Below are 13,041 nucleotides of genomic sequence, written 5' to 3' on the forward strand. Positions count from 1 at the left end.
GGGATATGGACCATGCTGGTATAACCTGGGTATATACTGTATATCTATATATATAAAACTCAATGGGGGACATGTATCAAAGATTTTACCCCTGTTTTGTGTGTATTTTTTTCGCAAAATTTTGCGCAAGCGCTTTTTCCCCCCCATTTTTTTGCGCACGTTTTGGTAGAGCATGTCCTCCAGATGTGGCTGAATCAGGGTACCTTGGAGTGACATCTATAGTACACATGGATTTATTACCTGCGTTCTTTTCCTTTGCACCAAAAATTTTGACGCAAGTGCGTCTTTTTCCCCATAAATGTAAGCCAACTTTAACTGCACGTAGCAATCCTTTCTATTTCTGAAGGAAAGTTCTACTAAGGAAACACCAGAATGTTTTTACTTTCCTATCTCAATTCCTCCTTTGGTTTGCTTCATATTTTTACTCCTTGGTTATTCCAAAGCACTTTTAAAATAATTTGCATATAGAATATTTGTTTACAGTTCAGTTATTCATTAGATCACTTTTATATTGTTATTTTATGATCCAACAATTTAATACATTTACTTAGGAAATGTTTGATAGCTTATTTATCATTGAACAAGATCTGTCACATTAAAATAGCTTTGTAATCCACTTAACACTGTAGATCATTCTCCTTTTATTTTTAAAATTTACTGCTTTCCGTTATACTTTTCCCCAGCGCCTGGTAAGATGGTGGCTATCACTGATAGCCAGCCATCTTACCATTTGACCATCTGGGCATGCTGGGAGTTGTAGTTTTGCAACATCTGGAGGGCCACAGTTTGGAGACCACTGTATAATGGTCTCCAATCTGTGCTCTTCCAGATGTTCCAAAATTACAAATCTCAGCATGCCCACTCTGTCAAGGCATGCTGGGAGATGTAGTTCTGTAACATCTGGAAGACCACAGATTGGAGACCATTATACAGTGGTCTACAAACTGTGGACCTCCAGCTGTTGCAAAACTACAACTCCCAGCATGCCCAGACTGCCCAAGCATGCTGGGAGTTGTAGTTCGTCAACATCTGACCCTTCAGATATTGCTGAAATACAACTTCCAGCATGTTTGGCCATGCTGGGAATTATAGTTTTGCAACAGCTGGAGGCACACTAGTTGGGAAACATTGTTGGTTTCCCAACTCTTTTTCCCAACCAGTGTGCCTCCAGCTGTGCCTCCAAACTATAACGCCCAGCATGTACTGACAGGCCATGCATGCTGGGAATTGAAGTTGTGCAACAGCTGGAGGCACACTGGTTTGGAAACACTAAGTTAAGTAAAAAACTTTCAAGTGTTTTGCAACCAGTGGGCCTTCAGCTGTTGCATAACTACAACCCTCAGCATGCACGGACTGCCAAAGGGCATGCTGGGAGTTGTAGCAGTATGCCTCCAGCTGTTGCATAACTACAAGTTCCAGCATGTCCTTCTGCTGTCACTGCATGCTGAGATTTGAAGTTTTTGCAACAGCTGAAGGCACACTGGAGTCTGTTTCCGTGTTTCGCAACCAGTGTGCCTCCAGCTGTTGCAAAACTACAACTCCCAGCATGCACGGACAGCCAAAGGGCATGCTCGGAGTTGTAGTTTTGCAACAGCTGGATGTTTCCCCCCCCCCCCCCTCCCTCCAATGTGAATGGACAGGGTACACTCACATGGGCGGAGGTTTACAGGGAGTGCTGCAAGATTGAGATGCAGCAAACTCGCTGTCAACCCCCGCCCGTGTGACTGTACCCTAAAAACACTACACTACACTTAAATAAAATAAGTAAAAAACACTATTTATACACATACCGCTACACAGCCCCCCTCCCCTCCCCAATAAATATGAACAACGTCTGGTACGGCACTGTTTCCAAAATGGAGCCTCCAGCTGTTGCAAAACAACAACTCCCAGTATTGCCGAACAGCCATTGACTGTCCAGGCATGTTGGGAGTTTTGCAACAGCTGGAGGCACCCTGTTTGGGAAACACTGGCATAGAATACCCCTATGTTCACCCCTATGCAAAACCCTAATTTAGGCCTCAAATGCGCATGGCGCTCTCACTTTGGAGCCCTGTCGTATTTCAAGGCAACATTTTAGGGTCACATGTGGGGTATCGCCGTACTCGTAAGAAATTGCCTTACAGATTTTGGGGGGCTTTTTCTCCTTTTACCCATTATGAAAAGGAACAGTTGGAGTCTACACCAGTATGTTAGTGTATAAAAATAAAATTATTTACACTGACATGCAGGTGTTATGATCCAACTGCGGACCAATATATGGAGGGTTATTTAAACCAATTCACCAAAAGATCACCGAGGTGATCCACTAATTCCCTATATTTCCCATATATTGTTAAAAGGTATAATCTTTATTAATTCAGAACACCAACAAAAAAGGGGGTTAAAAATTGCAGTGTATCTCTCCTCCCGTATTAATAGTAATTGTCTGTGCCAACCAGGCATCACCTATTATCTACCTGTGTGTACCTGCAGTGTACACACGGTTGTTGGGGGAGTCTGCACTGTATATTAAAAACCTATCCTATGCCCCCGTCGACATGTTTCGCCGCAGGACGCGGCTTTGTCAAGAGGTTTTAGGGCACTGAATGAAAAAACGCCAAAACAGGGGTTAAGTAACCTCCTATTGTGACATCATGGTGGGGTGATATTCACTTCTGATTGGTGGGACGCCATCCCATCCAATCATCCTCTATTTAATTTGATGGACATTTCCATGCACCTATTGCTGCTCTCATAGTTCAACCAATCCACATAGTTGTTTATTGGTTGCCTCGGTAATGCATCACATGATCACTGCGTCATGATCTCAGAGCCGATATTCACATCTGCCTCCTGCGCCGTGACCCCTACGCGAGCTCTTATACCAGCGCCGATGTTCACATCCGCCTCCTGCGTCGTGACCCCTGCGCGAGCTCTTACACCAGCGAGCGTACCTTGCTGCCGGAGCTGCGCAGTTCTGTATGCGCGGGGACTTAGTCTCCACGGGCACTTCCAAGTAGATATAATAGTCAGTCACTATGCAGCTTCATATGCGCCAGAATTTTTTCTATATAAGGGCTGCGTGATGTAATCTGCGCAATTACTTAGTCTTCCGTAGTGCTCCATGCTCACAGGGATAAGATCCAATAGGATGCATTATTGCTCTATATAATATTCTATGTTGTTCTATGTTGTATATTATTATCACCATAGAGGTAGTTGATTATTTAGTGATAATTTAAAAGCAGCATATTGGTCCATCATGGTTTGTCCATCTGCAATTCCCTCCTTGATGTCACTTCGGCAGGGTGTTTAGTAAATATGTTGATAATTGTATATGATGTTTACACATTATGGCAGCTATTCTAAATGAACGCTGAAAAGGTAAATCCCTCATTGAGTCCATTAGGGCTCAGGCTTTTGAGTCGCTGTATCCATCTTGCTTCTTCACGGAGTAATTTCTTATCTAGGTTACCTCTTCTGGGGCCCAATGTCATTTTAATTAGTCCCCAAAATTTAAGGGTTTGGATGTCCCCTCTATGGAAATTTCTAACATGTCTCGCCAGTGGGGTATCAATCCCAGTGCGGATAGTGCTGAGATGTTGAGATATCCGTCTTCTCAGTTGCTGTGTGGTTTTGCCCACATATAGCTTACCACATCCGCACTGGGCTATATATATTACTCCAGAAGTCTGGCAGTTGATAAAATCCCTAATAACACATTTCTTATTATCAATTGGGTTAACAAATTCTTTCATCCTAGGCAGAAATCCACAAAAGGTACAATTTCCACAAGGATGAGACCCTTTTATTATAGACTTGAGCCATGTTCTTTCAGTTTTTTCAGTATAGAGGCTATGAACCAGATGTTCTCTGATGTTTTTCCCTCTCCTATATGTGATCGAAGGAAAAGGGGGGATGACATCTCTCAGATCATTGTCTGCCTGTAGAATAGGCCAAAATTGACGTAGAATGTTCATTACCTGACGACTATTTTCGTCAAAAGTACCAATACATCGTACCGTCTTAGTTATTGTTCCCGTTGTCTGTTTACTTTTCAGTAGTTCCTGTCTTGGGGTATCACGAGCTCTAGCGAAGGCTCTATGAAGAACCTTCTTAGGATACCCCCTACTGATAAATCTGTTGTATAAAGTCCTGCATTCCCGCAGGAATGCTTCATCTGTGGAGCTGTTCCTCTTGGCACGCAGGTATTGTCCCACGGGGATGCCTCTCTTGAGGGGGGCAGGATGATGACTGCCCCACTCAAGAAAGCTGTTGGTAGACGTAGGTTTCCTATATATGCACGTTTGGATGCTGCCATTAGGCTGCAGAGAAATCTGTAGGTCAAGAAAGTTGATGGTGGTCTGGTGAATTTCTGAAGTAAAAAACATCCCTATTGTATTGTTATTAAGTGTGGTGACAAATTGCTGAAATAGTGCTTCTGTGCCATCCCAAAATAATAAAACATCATCAATAAATCGTGCCCAAAATAAGATGTGCGAAGTATACTGGAGATGGGTATCTGTGAATACAATAGTGTCTTCCCACCACCCTAAAAAAAGATTTGCAAAATTAGGTGCACATGCCGTGCCCATGGCTGTGCCTTTGTGCTGTAAATAAAAGTGACCATCAAAAATGAAATAATTGTGTGTAAGTAAAAAGTAAAGAAGTGACAAAATAAATTGATTGTGCTCAATAAATTGTGTTCCTCTCGTGTTCAAAAAGTATTCGACCGCCTTTAGACCTAATTCATGTTTTATGTTAGTATACGATGCCTCAACATCGAGACTCGCCACGTATATATTTGGTGGAAAAGAGATTTCCTGCAGCCTAGATACAGCGTCCCCTGTATCCCTAACATAAGACGGTAGGGCTTGGACAAATGGAGTTAACATCTGGTTCACATATTGGCTAATTCCCTCCGTGAGATTTTCATTTCCCGATACGATAGGACGTCCTGGGATAGGTATTTTTCTTTTATGTATCTTAGGCAATGCATACATTGTTGCTATAGTAGGCTTCAAATTCAGCATCTACCTAAATTCATCTTCAGTGATCAATCCATTATTTTTCGCCTCCGTAAGTATCACTCTCAGTTCATTCAGGAATCTCTCCGTAGGGTTGGATTCAAGACGTCGATATGTTGCCTCATCCCGGATTAGTCGTCGGACCATATCCAGGTAATCATCTTTATTCATAATCACTATATTCCCCCCCTTGTCGGAGGGCTTAATGATTATGTCCTGATTTTCTTCCAGATCACACAATGCTTGATTCTCCTCACAAGTGAGATTTTGGTTTCTCCTCTTCCTAGGTCTCAACTCTTCCAATTTGATACTGACCATCTGTACAAAGATGTTAATATTATCAAATTGTGTAAAATTGGGTGTTGTTCGACATCTAGGTTTTAAATCCGAAAAAGGTGGAGTGGGTCTCCTTATACCACTTTCACCTTCCTCTAGTAGTTCATAAAGATCACTCACCACTTGATTATCCAACCTTGCCTCTATATCACTATCTCGTGATTTGTGCACTTTGTACAGAGCAAGTTTCCTTGCGAACAGATTAATATCCTTAATCCATTCGAAGGAATCAAATTGTGGTGTAGGTGTATAGGATAGTCCCTTTTTCAACAGCTTGATCTGATCCTTAGTGAGGGTATACGATGAAAAATTGCATATCTGCATTTCATCCTTCTTCTCCTCATCTAATTTTTCTTGTTGGACGGATACGCCCATTTGTCCCTGTCCCTCAGCTGGACGCCTTCCCCTAAAAAAAGGGGGGATATGTTTGGATTCTGGCCTCCTGACATAATTTGTGCTGCCGTAGTTGCTACAGGTGGCTGTATCAAAGGTGTAAACTGCAAGGCAGACGAATAGGATGTAATGGAGGCGGATCCCTCTCCATTTCGATTTATTGCTGGTATCGACATATTTGGAGGCATTTCTGTTTGTATGGGACCTCCTTGTTGAGGAGCACCCATTTGTATTGGTCCTGTCTGTTGGGGGTAAACTGTGCTTCCTCCCCATTGTTGTTGAGGGAAGCTAGTAGGATTCAATAAATTATTAGCTGTATGGGGGTTTGTCACTATACCACCTTGTTGTGTCTGGTACTGGGTGATACCCTGTGCTTGTGATTGAGGGTACTGGTAGTTATGGTTATTAAATCCCTGATGTTGATTAGAATTTTTGGATCCTCTATATCCAGTCTTTTTATTGTAAGGAGGTCTTTTTTTGTGATATTTTTTTTTGATCTGTTGATTGAACTGATATTTTGGTGTGTTATTTTTGGACTGATCGTCTGATTCGGAATAATCAGATTCGGAGATATCGGTATATTTATTGTAGGAGGTATCCACAGGTTTTTTAGTATATATTTGTCCAGACTCAAAATCCTTTTTATCCCGTATATACTTCTTATGTTTCTTTTCTTTGATTTCCGATTGTAAATTCTGAATGTTCCTTTGTAATCGTTGTTCCCAGTTAGTAAAATCAGGATTACTTTTGAAGGTCTGTAGGTCAGGTGTTGAAGGTCTGAAGGTCAGGTGTTGCCGCATACTTTACATTTTCACAAGAGGTAAATGGGAAGAAAAAAAAACATTTTTTGGGACACAATTCAGCCAGAGTACGGAGATACCACATATGTGGGCGCAAAGTGCTCTGCAGGCGCACAACAAGGCCCATAAGGTAGAGTGCACCATGTACATTTGAGGTGATTTGCACAGGGGTGTCACAGATGTTAAATGAAGAATAAGGACATTGGTATAATTGATGTGTTATAATTGGGTGCAAAAAGTGGTATTATTGTGAGATTAAAACTCTACATAATGAAGAAAAAAATTCTAAAACTAATAACGAGGACACACTTACTGTTTAGGTGCAAATACGCTGCAGACAAAGCTCCTACTAAATAGAGCTGCGGTGTAAATTTATGCTCTGAGGAGAATTCTAAATTCAAACGCAATTCAAGAAAGTAGCTGCACAAGAATGATAAATTTAACTCAGCTGCACCAAATTTAGACAACAGGCAGAGGGGTAAAAAAACTTCTATTATACACTGGAAATGATACATGTCCCCCAATGTGTATATGTGTGTATGTATGTATGTATGTGTGTATGTTCCAGCATCACGTCCAAACGGCTAAAGATATTAACATGAAACTTGGCACACATGTTACTTATATTTCAACAACAAACATAGGATAGGTGATTTAACCCTTACTCACCACCATTTCACCACCTATTACCATACAAGTCTATGGGAAATATATGTTACTTCATAACTTCCAAACGGCTGGAGATATTTTAATAATACTTGGTCACATGTTACTTGTAACGCCGAGCGCTCCGGGTCCCTGTCCCTCCCCGGAGTGCTCGTGGCGTTCTTCTGTGTGCAGCGCCCCATTTAGACCCGCTGACCGGGAGCGCTGCTCTAGTGTCCCCGGAGGGGATGCGATCCGCGTGGCGGGACGTGCCCGCCCGCGGGTCACATCCCGACCCTCTCACCTGCCCCGTTCTCCTTCTGTACCATCCCGGCACGCGCGGCGCCGCGCTCTAGGGCGCGCGCGCGCCGGCTCTCTGAAATTTTAAGGGCCAGTGCACCACTAATTGGTGACTGGCCCAATCAGTGTAATCACTCCCATTTTACATAAAAACCCTCTTCCCCTTCCTGTCCTTGCCGGATTTTGTTGCCTTGTGCCAGTGAAAGCGTTATTGTGAGCCCTTTGCCTGTGTATCCAGACCCTTGCTGTTGCCCCTGACTACGAACTGTTGCTACCTGCCTTGACCTTCTGCTACGTCTGACCTTGCCTTTGCCTTGTCCTTGTGTCCCGCTCCACTCTCAGCCGCCAGAGGGGTTGAGTCGCTACCGGGTGGAACGACCTGGGGGTTACCTGCCGCAGCAAGTCCATCCCACTTTGCGGCGGGCTCTGGTGAAAACCAGTTATCCCTTAGATTTCGTTCCTCTGGTACGGCCCACGACATCGCCTCTCTGGTACAGAGGATCCACTACCCGTGTCCTCCCCACATACCAGTCCGGATCCTGACAGTAGATCCGACCATGGTTCCCGCTGAGGTGCCGCTGCCAAATCTCGCTGACCTCACCACCATGGTCGCCCAGCAATCTCACCAGATCGCCCAAAAAGGACAACAGCTGTCTCAGTTGACTGCCATGCTTCAGCAGCTTCTGTCTCCTCAGCAGCAACCATCTCCTCCGTCAGCTCCAGCATCTCCTCCACAGCGAGCTGCCGCTTCCACGTCCAGAGTCCGCCTGTCTCTACCTGACAAGTTTGATGGGGATTCTAAGCTGTGCCGTGGGTTCCTGACCCAGTGTTCACTGCACATGGAGATGATGTCGGACCAGTTTCCCACAGAACGGTCTAAGGTGGCATTTGTAGTCAGTCTGCTATCTGGAAAGGCCCTGCCACTGCTACCATTCAGTCCTTCTTCTCCGAAGTACGCAGTGTCTTTGAGGAACCTGCCCGTGCATCATCCGCTGAAACAGTCTTGCTAAACCTCGTCCAAGGAGACTCTACAGTGGGTGAATATGCCATACAGTTCCGCACACTGGTCTCTGAGTGGGCCTGGAATAATGAGGCTCTCTGCCCGACCTTCAAGAATGGTTTATCCAGCCACATCAAGGATTGTCTGGCCACACGAGAGATACCCTCCTCCCTGTCTGAACTCATCCACTTGGCTACTCGCATTGATATGCGCTACATCTAAAGACGCCAGGAGCTTCACCAGGAAAAGGATCTTGTTCGCACCAGGCGTAATCCGCGCCTGGCTCCTCTCTTTCAGCATCCATTGCAACCTGTTTCTGTGCCTTCCGCCGAGGAGGCCATGCAAGTGGACCGGTCTCGCCTGACCCAACAAGAGAGGACTCGCCGTAGGAACGAGAATTTGTGCCTGTACTGTGTGAGCTCCGAACATTTCTTAAAGGACTGTCCTCTTCGTCCTCCACGTCAGGGAAACGCACGCACCTAGCGAACGTGGGAGAGGCGTTACTAGGTGTGAATTCTTCCTCTCCACGCCTGACTTTGCCAGTACGGATTTCCTTGCCCACTAAGTCTTCCTTCTCTGCTGAGGCCTTTCTGGACTCTGGTTCAACGGGAAATTTCATTGAAGCTTCATTGATCAATAAATTCAACATCCCTGTGACCCGTCTCCTCAAACCATTCTACATTTCCTCCGTGAACGGTCAAAATCTGGACCTTACCATGCGCTATCGCACTCAACCCTTGTGCATGGGTGTTGGTGTCCTTGATGACATCCTCCTTTTTTCCTCAAACCTAGAGGAACACCGCCTCCATGTCCGTCAAGTGCTTCAGCGCCTACGCAAGAATCGTCTTTAAGCCAAAATTGAAAAATGTCTCTTTGAGCGCAGCAGTCTACCCTTCCTGGGAAACATAGTGTCCGGTCAAGGCCTTCAAATGGACCCTGACAAGCTATCTGCGGTGTTAGATTGGCCACGCCCCACTGGTCTACGAGCTATCCAACGTTTTCTCGGATTTGCAAATTATTACCGTCAATTCATTCCCCACTTCTCCACCATCGTTGCTCCTGTTGTAGCGCTGACCAAGAAAAATGCTAATCCGAAATCCTGGCCACCGCAGGCGGAGGAAGCCTTTAACCACCTCAAAGCTGCCTTGCCTCTGCTCCTGTACTGTCCAGGCCAGATGAATTGAAGCCCTTTACCCTCGAAGTTGATGCCTCATCTGTTGGAGCTGGTGCAATTTTAATAAATAAAAAAACGCAACGGGAAAGACCCTTACCTGCGTTTTTTTCTCCAAAACCTTTTCTCCTGCAGAGAAAAATTACTCGATTGGCGAACGGGAACTCTTGGCCATCAATCTCTTGGAAGGACCCGTTCACCCCATCATCATCTATACAGACCATAAAAACTTGTCGTATCTTCAATCTGCACAGCGATTAAATCCACGCCAAGCTAGATGGTCGCTGTTTTTTGCCCGCTACAATTTTGAAATACATTTTCGTCCTGCCGACAAAAATGTCATGGCTGATGCTTTATCACATTCCACGGATGTCTCCGAATCTGAAGCTCTTCCTCAGCACATTATTCCTCCTGAGTGCCTTATCTACTCTGCTCCTACCACCCTTGTGCAAATTCGAAGACCTTCGTACCTCCACGCCTTCGGCTCAAAATCCTTAAATGGGGTCACTCCTCTCATTTGGCCGGACATGCTGGTGTCAAGAAGTCTGTGCAGTTAATTTCCAGACACTATTGGTGGTCTTCCTTGGAGAAGGATGTGACTGATTTCGTTCGGGCTTGTACGGTTTGTGCCCGGGACAAAACCCCACGCCAGAAACCTGCAGGCCTTCTCCTTCCTCTGCCTGTGCCTGAAGAGCCATGGTCCCATATAGCTATGGATTTCATTACTTACCTTCCATCGTCTCACGGCAATACAGTCATTTGGGTGGTCATTGATCGTTTTTCTAAAATGGCGCTATGTAGTCAATTAAAAATCAAATTACATTTTTCTTCTGCTTACCACCCTCAATCCAATGGTCAAATGGAAAGAGTAAATCAAATACTCGGTGACTACTTGCGTCATTTTGTCTCCTCCCATCACGATGACTGGGTGGACCTTTTGCCCTGGGCTGAATTTTCATACAATTTTAAAGATTCTGAGTTTTCATCCAAGTCCCCATTTTTTGTGGTGTACAGCCGTCACCCGATTTCCCCCCCCTCCCTATACCCTCTTCCTCTGGAGTTTCTGCTGTGGATGAATTGACTCAAGATTTTTCCTCCATCTGGAGTGAGACTCTTAATTCTCTTTTGCTGGCCTCATCTCGCATGAAGAAACATGCAGATAAGAGGAGAAGACCTCCTCCTGTTTTTGTCCCTGGTGACAAAGTGTGGCTTTCAGCTAGGTACATTCGTTTCCGTGTGCCTAGCTACAAGCTAGGTCCTCGTTTTCTTGGACCTTTCAAAATCAAAAAACAAATCAATCCTGTCTCCTACCAACTTCATCTTCCCTCTTCTCTTCGTATTCCCAGCTCTTTCCATGTTTCTCTTCTTAAACCTCTCACACTAAACCATTATTCTCCCAAGGTCACTGCTCCTGTTCCTGTCTCCGGCTCCTCTGATGTCTTCTCTGTCAAGGAGATCCTCACCTCCAAGGTCGTCCGAGGTAAAAGATTCTTTTTTTAATTGATTGGGAGAATTGTGGTCCTGAAGAGAGGTCCTGGGAACCTGAGGTCAACATTCTTGACAAAGAAATCGTCCGCAGATTCCTGGGCTCCAAAAGGAGGGGGAGACACAGAAGAACGCCGCTAGCGCTCCAGGGAGGGACAGGGACCCGAAGTCTGTGTGCAGCGCCCCAGGTCAGACCCGCTGACCGGAAGCACTGCTCTAGTGTCCCCGGCGGGGATGTGATCAGCGTGGCGGGACGTGCCCGCCCGCGGGTCGCATCCCGATCCTCTCACCTGCCCCGTTCTCCTTCTGTTCAGTCCCGGCACGCACGGCCCTGCTCTCTAGGGCGCACGCGCGCCGACTCTCTGAAATTTAAAGGGCCAGTGCACCACTAATTGGTTCCTGGCCCAATCAGTGTAATCGCTCCCATTTTACATAAAAACCCTCTTCCCCTTCCTGCCCTTGCCAGATCTTGTTGCCTTGTGCCAGTGAAAGCGTTATTGTGAGCCCTTTGCCTGTGTATTCAGACCCTTGCTGTTGCCCCTGACTACGAACCGTTGCTACCTGCCCTGACCTTCTGCTACGTCTGACCTTGCCTTTGCCTTGTCCTTGTGTCCCACACCACTCTCAGCCGCCAGAGGGGTTGAGTCGCTACCGGGTGGAACGACCTGGGGGTTACCTGCCGCAGCAAGTTCATCCCGCTTTGCGGCGGGCTCTGGTGAAAACCAGTAATCCCTTAGATTCCGTTCCCCTGGTACGGCCCAAGCCATCGCCTCTCTGGTACAGAGGATCCACTACCCGTGTCCTCCCCGCATACCAGTCTGGATCCTGACATTACTTATATGTCCACTTAAAATATAGGATAGGTAATTTAACCCTTAACTACCCCCATGTGTGAGGGTCAGGGTTTTTGTTTAAAGTCCCATGGAAATCAATGGGAAATGTATGTTCTCACATAACTTCCGTATGGCTGGAGATATTTCAATACCTGGTACACATATTACGGGTCGGGATATGAGGTTGGAATAGGAGGTCGGGATAGGAGATTGGGATAGGAGGATGGGATATGAGGACGGGATAGGAGGACTGGATAGGAGGACGGGATAGGAGGTTGGGATAGATGAACTGGATAGGAAGTCAGGATAGGAGGTCGGGATAGGAGGTTGAGATAGGAGGATGGGATAGGAGGTCAGGATAGGAGGTTGATATAGGAGGATGGGATAGGAGGTCAGGATAGGAGGTCGTGATAGGAGGTCGAGATAGGAGGTCGAGATAGGAGGTCGAGATAGGAGGGCAAGATAGGAGGATGGGATAGGAGTTCAGGATAGGAGGATGGGATAGGAGGTCAGGATAGGAGGTTGATATAGGAGGTCGGGATAGGAGGTCGTGATAGGAGGTCGTGATAGGAGGTCGTGATAGGAGGTCGTGATAGGAGGTCGAGATAGGAGGACGAGATAGGAGGATGGGATAGGAGTTCAGGATAGGAGGTTGGGATAGGAGGTTGGGATAGGAGGTCAGGATAGGAGGTCGGGATAGGAGGTCGGGATAGGAGGTCGAGATAGGAGGTCGAGATAGGAGGTCAAGATAGGAGGTCGAGATAGGAGGTCGAGATAGGAGGTCGAGATAGGAGGTCAGGATATGAGGTCGTGATAGGAGGTCAAGATCGAGATAGGAGGATGGGATAGGAGGTTGGAGAAAGGAGGTCGAGATAGGAGGACGGGATTGGAGGACGGGATAGGAGGACGGGATAGGAAGTTGAGATAGGAGGTCAGGATAGGAGGTCGAGATAGGAGGACGGGATAGGAGGTCAAGATAGGAGGTCGGGATAGGAGGTTGGGATAGGAGGTCAAGATAGGAGGTCGAGATAGGAGGACAGGATAGGAGGTCGGGATAGGAGGACGGGAT

Source organism: Hyla sarda, chromosome 12 (assembly GCF_029499605.1).
Source record: "Hyla sarda isolate aHylSar1 chromosome 12, aHylSar1.hap1, whole genome shotgun sequence".
NCBI classification, from domain to species: domain Eukaryota; kingdom Metazoa; phylum Chordata; class Amphibia; order Anura; family Hylidae; genus Hyla; species Hyla sarda.